The sequence below is a fragment of the Malurus melanocephalus genome, unplaced genomic scaffold, assembly GCF_030028575.1.
Source record: "Malurus melanocephalus ecotype Western Australia unplaced genomic scaffold, MMel_1.1 scaffold_1065, whole genome shotgun sequence".
Lineage (NCBI taxonomy): Eukaryota > Metazoa > Chordata > Aves > Passeriformes > Maluridae > Malurus > Malurus melanocephalus.
In genome coordinates, this window is record NW_026624297.1 from 90,636 (window position 1) to 101,924 (window position 11,289).

Consider the following 11,289-nt stretch of genomic DNA (forward strand, 5'->3'; position numbering starts at 1 on the left):
CACTGCAGCCATGGCAGAATGAACCCATCACACGGCCACGCCTCAGCTGATGCTTGGGGGRACAGGAGCTGCTGAATTGAGAACTGAGAGACACCAGCTGCAAAGACAGAGCCTAGCTCTGCTTTCAGCCACCCCAGCCCTGTGCCTCTCCCAGCACAAAATCACAGGTCCTGTTGTCACTGAAACTCTGGGAAAAACAAAAACTCTCCAACGTTTTTTAGTGTTAGAGAATCAAGGCATTACTTTTTTCTGGCCAGGATGTTGTGCTGGCAGGATGTGCAACAGAAATAATTTCATCCACACATAGTCCGGGTGTACAGAGAAAATAATTCCATGACATGTGGATTTTACTATATTTTTCTCAAACTTTGTACAGTCAATACCCATAGAAATTCATTGTTTTAATGTTCACTGGTCCCAAGTTCTTAGTATTTGGTTTCCTATTGGATATCAATTTCTTCATGTTCGATGCTAATTAGGTCCTCATTTTTATATCTTTTCCCAGACCAGGTGTCTCAGCCATGCCAGAGGTGATATTTGGAGTTGATGTTCTTTAGTGGTCATTACCTTTTGTGTCTCTTCTGTGCTACTCCCTGTCTGTTGACATGGCAAGTTCATCAGGCCTTACCTGGTGGAACAATACCCYGGAAAGAAACATCAATTCCCTTCCCCCAAGGCAAAGACAAACAAAACTGTCTAAAGTGACATAAAAACAAAGAATTAAATTTTGTATCATGTCCAACACTGTGGCTAAAACCCTCCAAAACAGAAGGAAGGTGGGAAAGGGCAGCTCACCACAACCCTCAGATTGTGGGGATTGGGTTCTCCTGACATGAGGAAACAGCGCGTACTCAGGAGCCTCCTGAGCAGGGGCCTAAGGGGCTATGCAATGGAGGTAGGATGCCAGAGTACTTTGGGACAGGGGCTGCAGCCCAGTTGCCAGTTCTCTGCAGGCCAGGGACAATCATCCAAATCCACAGGCAGTGAGGCAGGAGCTTCAGCTGCTCCACAGGGTGCTGGCAACCTCACAAGGAGGGGAGGAGGGAGACTGGAACACATGGCTGGTGCCAGGAACCACAGCTGTGCTCCCTGCTGCATCCTCCCAGCCTAATTCAGCTGATCCCATCTACATGAGAGCTGGTAAGAGATGCCAGAGCTCTTCCAACACACAAATTCTGGCCAGATTAARGCAATCATATAATCATGAGTTGAGCAGATTTTGGACAGCRKTTCTTTCTCCTGGGAGYCCRGTTCTCCCTCTCAGCACCAAACACTTGCATCCACACACGCTGTACAAGGTGCCTTGCAGCAGACTAGGATGGYTTATTCAGCTCCACAAACACTAATGAGTGAATCATACCTGTGYAATGCCAGTTGCTTCAAAGCAAGCCTTGCAGATACTCTTTTTATTCCCCTCTTGCACAAGCACTTCCTGGAGCACCTGGAAAGCAGAGCTAGGGGTGGTGGAAATACGCTATGGTGGGAGAATGCAGCTTCACCACTGTCCTAGCTACAGGAGTATTCTACCCTCATCTATATTTCTGAACTGTTAATGATGGATGGTTTGCAGTAGCTGCACAGTGCACACCCGACCCCTCAGGCTATGAGCTGGATGTTAGATAAGGAAGGAGAGGCAAACCCTTCGAAGGCAGGGCAGTGTTTATTTTTCTTTACAYCAATGACTCAGCTGTGGTTACTCCCTCCGGAGAAGCACCAGCACGGTCACACCCAGACCACACTGAGTGGTCATCTCTGCTAATGGGTCATAAGGAACTCAATAGGACTGCAGAATGGGCAGGTGCAAGGACTCTCCACATAGCCCATGACACACATTGTTACCTCATGAACTGTGAAACTCCCCACCTTGAGAGAGGTAGCGAGCATTCCTACCTGAACCTTAAAGGAATGAGAGGGATGTGTCTTTACAAACAGCGGGCCTGCTTGTAGATAAAGCCAGATACTGATTGGTGAAAAAAGCAATAGGAGAAACCATAAATTCCAGAGGAATTCCACCATTCAACAGATTGTTGCTCACCAAAGGCTATGCTAAGTTCTTGGGCCTAGAGAAAAAGAAAAGGGTGGTGGGTAGTAGGGGTGTGTGTGCATATTAGGAGGAGGTCTGTATTGTGCGATTCAGGAAGTCTGTACCTCTCAAGTACCTCAGCCAATGGAGAAAGAGAGAAGGAAATGCACCCGGGAAATTAGGATTAAAAGGAGGCTGCAGCTCTCCAGCAGTTTGAGAGACCCTATGGGAAATTCCCCATGGCCCCTCCCTTTATTCATAAATAAAGCTATGGGACTCTATCTTCCTTTTGGACATAAACTTCTGACATTGTGAATTAATTTTCCTAACAAACCTGAGTATATATAATCTTTGGTCTTGCGGWCTTCAGGCACCACCACATGGCAGATTTGGAGGAGGACCAGAACTYTGACAGGACTGCAACCATGACCCAGACCAACAAGGTGCCAGGTTGGATTCAGTCTTTGTGGGTTAAAACCAGTTTTATCTGTGTCACTGTATTTATCGAAGTCTCTCTAATAAATTCTAACTCTGACCTGTAATGTCTCTTAAGTTGTGGAGTGGGGGTAATTTCTCCCTCTTTTTTTACTTTCAAACAAGCACAACCATGCAGCAACAAAATACAGCAGACTTGCCAGTATTTGGTACCACTTTTGTGAACCCAAGTGAGCCCATCAGTTTAGAACAGTACAGAAAGCTCAGTGTGCTGACCCCACACCTCGTTATGGGTAGAGTGGAGCGAGGAATACAACATAGGTAGTTTAATGAAACATCCAGACCACCAAAGTATGCTGCTGCTGAGTGGATGCAGTACTTGTTCAAACCTGSTCAAATGACAGCACCTCCCTGTGGAGTTGGTGTTTCTTCCTCAAACACCTGGAGTATTCTCATCACTGCATCCACATGGAAACAATGCCTCATTTTTAGCAAAACAGTCCTGTGTGTTTCAAACCTCAAGGAGGGCCATCAACCCAACCAGTTATCCAGTCATTACCTCCCACTCTTGTTGGGTAGTGGGGCATAGCCTGGCATGAAACGTCACCAATATTTACTGCCAGCTGTCCAGGAAGCAAGAGGAATCCTCCCCACTGGGTTCCCACATGCAAGTTTCTGTTTTTTTCAAAGCCCTGAGGCTGAAATACCTTTGGGGATCACAAGGACAAAGGTGTTTGTTCAGTCTTGGCAGGGTAAAAAGACTTCCAGGCTGTTCCCTGTGCTCACTGTGAAGATAAATTAAGCCAGGGATTGGGGGACAGAGAGAGCATACACCACGCATTGCCCTGACCTCCACCTCGACAGGCATGTCATCAGTCTCCATTCCAGCTACACCCAAGGCTGCATGTGGCAGCAAACAGACCTGCCCACCTTCTATTAAAGCACCCAGCAGCTGCCTGCATTTTAGCTAAAACCAGGTGTCCTGCAGAGTAAAAAATGACAGAAAACAGGCCAAATTCTGCCAACCCAGGTCAGTAGCTTCCAAACTTAGCTTCCCATGGCTTTTCTTCTGGGTCCACACCCATGTAGCTTTTGTTCCCAAGTGACAACCACAGGATTTGTGTCTCTTTTCTTACTCACATTTCAGCCTCTTACCTGTGGATAAAGAGCATCTCTTTCCAATTCTGATCTGCTCCCAGAGGGGGAAGAACTTTCTCAGACCTGCCTGTAACACTCCTTGGCCTCTGCCTCCCCAAAACAGGAAAGCTCTCTTTGCCCATCAATGAGTCCTGCTCCAGCTAGCTGCAGAACAGTGACTCCAGTCTTGATAGAGCAGACACAGAGGATTCGCTCCATTTTGCATGAGCTGGCAGAAGTTTAAAAAGGAGGGGCAAATAGGCTTCAAAATACAGTCTTAGGTTTTTTGTATGCATACAACAGAGAAGGAGTTCTGTCTACAGGCTGTAAGAGGTAAAAACACAAGTGAAGGGTGTATTCAACCACAGAGAAATTTCTCAGAGATGACTTGGCAGTTTCTCTCCTTCTTTCACACCTGTAACACATTTCTGTTTAGACAGCCCTCAAGAAGAGAGGTTGCTTGATTTCCTTCAAGACTRAGTCTTGAAGTGCAAGACTTACAAAGTGCAAGAAATGCAGGAAAATGGGGTGCTGCTGGCTAGATGTCAGAAAGTCCAGCTTTCTCTCGAGGAAGCCTTTTTTCCTGTTTATGTAACCTGAGAAAATGTATCATGGTTAAAGTAGTCTTGAACCAAGAACTAGAACAGATCCATCTCGGCTCAGAAGGGGTCCTGGCCCCACAGTCCTTCAAGCACAAGCTACATAGTGGCATTTTGGGGGCAGAGTCCACCCAGAACAATTAGTCTAGTTAAGACTGAGTTCAACCCCAGGTTCTGCCTTCACGCAACTTTGTAACTTAACCAGTTTCAGGGCCTGGATCACAGATGCAGTCTGCCAATGTATTCTCACTACTTTGTGGTTTTTCTGGTACAATAAATTCTTTAATAATTTCACAGTAAAAGAACATCTCATCTTTGCAGGAAAGGGCTGTGGGATTCAACAGTCTTAGTGATTAAAGGGGAACAAAATAAACAATGATGGACAACTGGCTGTGATTTCTTTGGATCACACTGAACCTAGGTTCATTCAGATACTGAAACACCACCATCCACACTGCTGGAAAACAACGGAGGAAGGGAAAGAGTCCAGATATGTTATCTAAGTCAAAGTAGAACTTTATTTATGTAACTGAAAGTGATGACACTTGTAGTGCAATGACAAGCCCAAGTTTATTTATTTCTTCTTGGAAATGAAGCATCTCCTTCAAAACATTTGTGCTTTGCTATCACGCAGCTTTTTTACAGTGGCCAGACCATGTAACACTTCACCACTACTGAGGATCAGGAAGCACCTCCTTGGAGTTCTACAGTYAGTTACTTCTTCATTTTGTAACTTGTGTGATACAAAGAATTCACTCAAAAAAGCTTAATTTCAGTGTTTCCAATTGCTGGATTTTTAAATCACATTAATGTGACTCATTAATCCCACCCCCAATTCCATTATTTAATGATTTATCCTCATTTATCCCTCATAAAGAAGCAAAGTRCAGTGTTCTTAAACTATAACAATGGCTCCAAACAGGAATTCATCAAAGAAATATTGCCAATAGAAAACCGTGATTCAAAACAACATAGAAAGGTATAATCACTGAAATGTAAAAAAAAATATACTGGCACTTTATGAAGGCACAACAGGAACTAGCTCAGGTATCCAACCACCAGTCTTTGGTCACATCCAAAACAGAAGGGTCCCCATTTCAAAGGCAGCTTGAYAGAAGAAAGACACCTACCAAGGAGCGTATGGAAAGTGTCATTACATCAAACAACATGGGTGCAATACTTCCTCCACCAGGCTCTGCACTGGAGCAGTGCTGTGAAGCAGCTCAGTGCAGCACCCATCCTATAGCAAGTAGCAGATGGGCTGTGTCAAGCAACAACGTGTGGTGTGTCATGTGTCATTGTTGCAAGGTGAATTTTTCTGTGACAAAAACTTTCAGCACTTGGGGTTTTCCTGTATTTACATTTCTTCCAATAAAAATGGGAAAGATCAAAGACTCAGTGTCCAAGCAAGTGAAAGAAGTAGTATGAGTGGCACAATCTCTAGGCACTGAGCAGCCACAGTGCACAAGGGAGAGCATGGCTGCAGGAAGCTCTTTTCATCCCAGTGCTGGAGGTGGCCAGGGCCAGCCCGAATCTGCATCGCCTTGACTTCTGGCAGTTCCACAGGGGGTCACCCCTGCCATTTATAGTATGACACCAGCTGCTTAGGCACTTCAGCCAGAACCCTCTGGGAAAGTGCTTCCTGGGGAGCCTGAAAAGAGAATGGAGAGAAAAAAATCAGAAATGTCACAGAGAACAAAGTTGCTTGCTACAGTTTTAGGAGCCATCTGGGCTGATGTAGTGAAGAGAATCTGGTGACCTGGGATCTCCACTGGAGGCAGTGAAGTCTATACCCACCCAATCAGGCAACATGATGGTAGCAAGTCACTGATACATCAGCACAAGCAAATGAGAAGAACTAACTATACCCACAAACAGGAGGTTAGCTCTAGTCCACACAGTTCTCTTCCTCCCAGGCAYACAACAAGCCCTACACAGGGGCACACAAGCCTGAACCCCTTTTCCCACCTAGGTACAGGTATTTCCAAGCAGTAGCAATCCTTTCCATTGACAGACTGAACAAATTTCTCAAAAGTAGTTTAAGAAGCCCTAGCTCCATTAAAGTGCTATTTGATCACAAAAAGTAAAAATACACTATCATTTGGGTTTTGCAGACTTCATCACTGCAGACTCATTCTGCATTTGCAGTCACTCATACTGACAATGAAAGTAGTAAACACAATAAAAGTAYTAAACCTCACTGCTTTTATCCTGTCATTTACCAATACAAGCAGTGGGGAACAACTCACCGTAATCTGGCAGCCTCCCATCACACAGTCCAGAAATGAATATTCTGTCTCCATCTAGAGGAAYAGTGTTACACCTACTCATTTCACTGCAATCAGAAAATAAAAATGAAAAAATCCAACGAAAATCTTCCTACCTTGCAGGATTTTATCCGAATAATGCCAGAATTATTGTAATTCCTCTTCTTTTGTTTTTTTCTCAGAATGAATGCATTCGAATTCCACCTACAAAAAGCAAGAACAGAAGAAGCAAGTTCCAGAACATCTGCTTTTACAGAAGAACAAATTTTTGAAACACACAGTCACAGATCCCACAACTTCCGAGTTACCAAAATACTCAGCAGAATTWAGAAATTTAATTTTAAAAGGCCTGCAACTACTTTGGCTGCTATCTGACAAGCTAAACAGGGTGTTTTTGCCACCAGCACTGGGCAGAGGAGGCAAAAACCTTGGGGTGGGTAGGCTGAAAAAGCCTAGGCCACAGGTTCCCAGTTGGCAGTGCTTCCCTGCTTGGATTCATTTGCACTGCTTCTGAATACACATCAGCTAGGAAAAAAGCCAAGAACTTTCCACCAACTTTTGGATTACGACCAGTCATGCTGGCTGGCAACTCAAGTAGTCGTGGGATACGTCCTGTACATGAATATATCTGCCTCAAACCAGGTGGGACATCTCCAGGAGAATGAGATGTCAGTTTTCACTGCAGGCAACAAAACAAAACCAGCACCACCAGCATGTGACTCAACTTATTCTAGACTGGATGACGAAGACAAGTGCCCCTTGGAAGGACTGCTGCTCTCCACCAGCTGACAAGGGGACCAGAGTGCTCAGGAGGGTAACCAGCTCCAGCACAAACATTATCTCAGACAAGTTTTGCCTCTGGACTCATCTGCTACAGCATCAATAAACACTTTTATTTTCACATGACACAGCAGAGGCCAAAGCAAGCTGAACTGCTGGGAGAAGTAGCAGGGTCAGCAGATAACAGGCTCAAGGRTATTTTTAGAAATAGGATCAGTAACAGAACCTGAATAAAACCAAGAAATGTAATTCCCACACCGGTTTTTATTCTTTCCAAATGGTGGTTTAGTAATATAAAAACACAGACAGAAATATACACGTTTGGAGGCAAAAATTAAAAGTATATGTCTGAAGGCAATATTAAAGAGAGGGGTTGAAAGCCTGAATTCTGGATTAAGTTAGCAGGGGCTGAGGAAGCTCACCAGAGAGCAGGCACCAGCTGTCTGCCTCTCTGCCAGGGTCATTCCCAAAGTGCCTATCAAGTCATGTGAGCTGTTGCTGTCATGACCAGCACACTGCACCTGGAAGGAGGGAGCAGGCAATGGGCAGGCAACCTGCATTAAGGAGACCAGCCATAGCTCACCACCCCATGTCCTCTCTGACAGCTCTGCCTCGATGCTGGAGAACTCCCCCATGCCATCAGGATTGGGAGTGCTGACCACATAATTAACTGAAACCCAGCAGCAAAGACACACAGTGAGAGTGAATCTCAAAAAGAGGAACATGTTCATTTCTTCACCCAGTCAAGTATGCATGGTGAAAATTTTAAATAATATCTTTCCCTGGTTTAAATGTTAAATAAACAAATAAAAATTAAAAAGAAACATTAACACCCCCCAACATTTCAAAGCCCAGACATGTAAATGCGAGGTCATTCAGGACAAGGTATGCACCTGGGGTAATGGCAACAAGCAATCAAAACTTTGTTATCTAAGCTATGCTCTTTTTTTTTTTTTCTGCCCAACAATACCATCAATTTACAAGGCAATTCTAATTTCCATGGAACAGTAAGTCTGTCTGCTTCTGCTCCTTATTCGCTTGGTAGAAAATACTTTGTTAATAAAGTAACAAAGCTTCATTTTTATTTCAGAAAGCTTCAGAACTAGCTAATGCAAAAGAGCAACACATWTACAAATAAAAACATACTAATAATTATGGCTTATAGCAACATGGTGTCATAGCTCTCCACAAAATCACTAATGAGAGCATTTCTAACACATTCAGTGCAAATGACTCTGGAATACAACTAATTCCAGAAGCAGTCAACTAAGGTACAGTTGTAAGTAGCTGCCTCTTCCTCCTCTGAAGCTCACATGCCACACAGATTCCAGAACTCTCCTTCTGAGATCTGCCTTTAGTAASCAAGAAATTGATGTTACTCCAGTATAAACCAGTGACAGATTTCTCCTAAGGACTATGGGACAGGATGAATCCATGCGTAACACTCCGATAAGGATGTCAAATTCAATGGCTCAATATCTGAATTTGACTCAGGGTTCTTTTAGGAATATTCAGATCTACTGGGGATCTTCCACTGATATAAATGAAAAACCCATACAAACAGCCAGGTGAATTATGTCCTAACACAGTCACCTAAATGGGAAGCACCATGCCATTCTTCAGTGTCTTAATGGCAAAGATACCACAGAGACTGTTCCCYCTTCTCCTCCATCCTTTCCACACCACTTCTGCTCTTCTCTTCTAGACACTCCACCATGAAGCAACTCCCACTCCTCYTGCCTGAACTTCCCTTGGCTTCTCCCAACAATTATGATGTTTGCACATCACCCAAAAGCAACTGGATCATGCCACGGAGGCCGAGGAAGGAGGCTCTTGAGCAGAAGCCAGGGTGCAGACTCCCAGTGAAGGGTCCTCCTTCGAGCCAGTACATCTGGAAGACTTCAGGGAATTCAGCAGCTACCACCTCCACACACCTCCTCACACCTCCTCTCCCCTCCTTCCTTCTCCATTTTCCTCACAGCCATGCCAAGGACCAGCTTTGTTATTAGTTCACAGCATGGTATGGCTTAAACCAAACCTCTTTTCACAAGGGTTTTTCTAAGACTGGACAAGATTCACTGCAGGCAGCCCAAAGAGTGGTGTTGCTGCAAACAAAGCCCTCCAATATTGCAGGACACTTTATAGAGTTATTTACTGACTATTTCTTCACAAATTCTCATTATGAGACATGGAACAGAGTCAACAAGGAAAAGATCCCTTTCATCTGCAGGAGGAACTTTCAGAATTCACAGAAAATTATTTTGCCTTTGTGTACATGCCACAAAACCTGTGAATACAAACAACTATAAATTCCTATTTTGTTATTTTGCTACTTCTATTTGTTACATTTGCTATCTCTATTAAAATAACTACGGGGGTGAGCCGCTGCTTTCACTTATTTTTCGCTAAACTGTCACAAAGATTAGGCTGTCATAAATATGAGCTGCTCTTAACACAGAACAAAAAACATCACTCTGCATCACGATGAAGAAAGAATTGTCATAATAATATGTAGCATTTGATCAAAAGATTTATATTCATATGCATATTGACCATATAGTCCTAACATACAGCTGGCAGAATCGATGTTTAGGTGATACACCCAAATGRCTGTTTCCACTGTGCTGAAGTTCAAGTTCTCCCTTCACTGACTACCAGTATTAATRCATAAATGCTCCTAGGTTACCTTCTGGAAGCCTCAAACAAGAGGTTTTGAGGAACAAATACCAAATGAAAAAACAGTAGTGCAATATTATATACTTGAGTGCTGCTAATGAAACTTCTGCCTGTCAGTCTAGACTCCCCAGTTACTTCCCCAGCCTGTTAAGGACAAGAACAGTTTAATCCTTTTTCACAGCTGCAGTGGGATATTTCATAATTAATTRCCCATGTATCAAGAATTTTGATTCAAAAGAACTAACAGCAAAAACCTATCCTTCTGAAGATGCAGGTCACTCTAAAGTCAATTCCAAAGCACAGAAYGTTTCTAGAAAATTAACAAAACAACAAAACGAGTATTTTTGGGCTATAGCAAATATAGCGCCACAAAACAGCATGTGTAAACCCTGTGTGTCATGTCAGTTCTAACWAATTACAATATGCACCTCTTAGCCACCTCCTCTACTTACTTGCTGCATACTTTTGAACCAAGATGACTTCTTTCTGACCTAAGACTGTTGATTCCCACCAATAAAAACTCACTACCACCACTCAGAACACTGCCACCTATCAATAAACCCAGCACACCAGTTGRAGGTTAGGATTTTTCCTTGTTTTCTTTTGTCTTCCTCAGAGAATTTTTCTCCCATTTATTGCCTAAGAGATGAGAAYGGTGATGCTTCAGAGAAAAGATGTGGCCAAGATGGGGAGGAGATGGGAAGGGGTGCRGTTGGCTGCAGTCTCTTGGCTGGGGAGTGTTTCTCTTGTGAAGTGCAGAGATACTCAGACTTGGCTGGGGTCAGGGGCTGGGYTCAGCCTTCTCTCWCACTCTTGGCATCAGAAGGCAGATAGTTGTGGTTCTGCTGCCAAACTGCTGCTACCCAGAGGATTCACTACCACTGTGGAGTTTTGTCCTTCACTCCTTCTCCTTACCATGGGTGAGCCTGTGTTCCTAAGAGCAGACATTGAACTGGGAGTTTCTCAACACYTGACCTCACTGGGAAGAGCCTTCATCATGTGCTTGGGTGCCTCAGGGGGAACCCAGGACTCCCTCCCCTCTCCAGACAGCACCTCCTGGCTGATTGCGGGATTCCTCTGCTGCTGCACAACCCTGCTGTTTTCTGCTGCTGATTCACAGGTTTTGCTACACTTTCAACTTGACACCCCGCATCCGCCCKGCTGCTCCTGACAGGGCCTTGGGGTTTTGACTACACTTTGTTTGCCACAGGGATCTGCTGACCTCTGCTGTTCCAACCGGCTGCTGGGTGGTTCCTGCTACAGTCCAGCTCGCCAGCCGGAGCGGCACWGAGATCGGCTGCTGCCCCCGAGTTTCACAAGGGGAGCCACCCCGTCTCCTTCCCTGTCACCTGAGCCGCCATTACCACAGGGA

The 11,289-nt window shown here is 44.4% G+C and overlaps 1 long non-coding RNA gene across 1 annotated transcript; it reads right to left on the minus strand.

The window, feature by feature from the left end:
- Positions 1 to 5,480: 5,480 nt before the first annotated feature.
- LOC130586115 (uncharacterized) lies at positions 5,481 to 8,163 on the minus strand. Its single transcript, XR_008966671.1, has 3 exons — positions 7,664 to 8,163; positions 6,578 to 6,665; positions 5,481 to 5,845 (listed from the first exon to the last, which is right to left on the minus strand). It is a non-coding gene; the product is annotated as an uncharacterized LOC130586115 (long non-coding RNA).
- Positions 8,164 to 11,289: the final 3,126 nt, after the last annotated feature.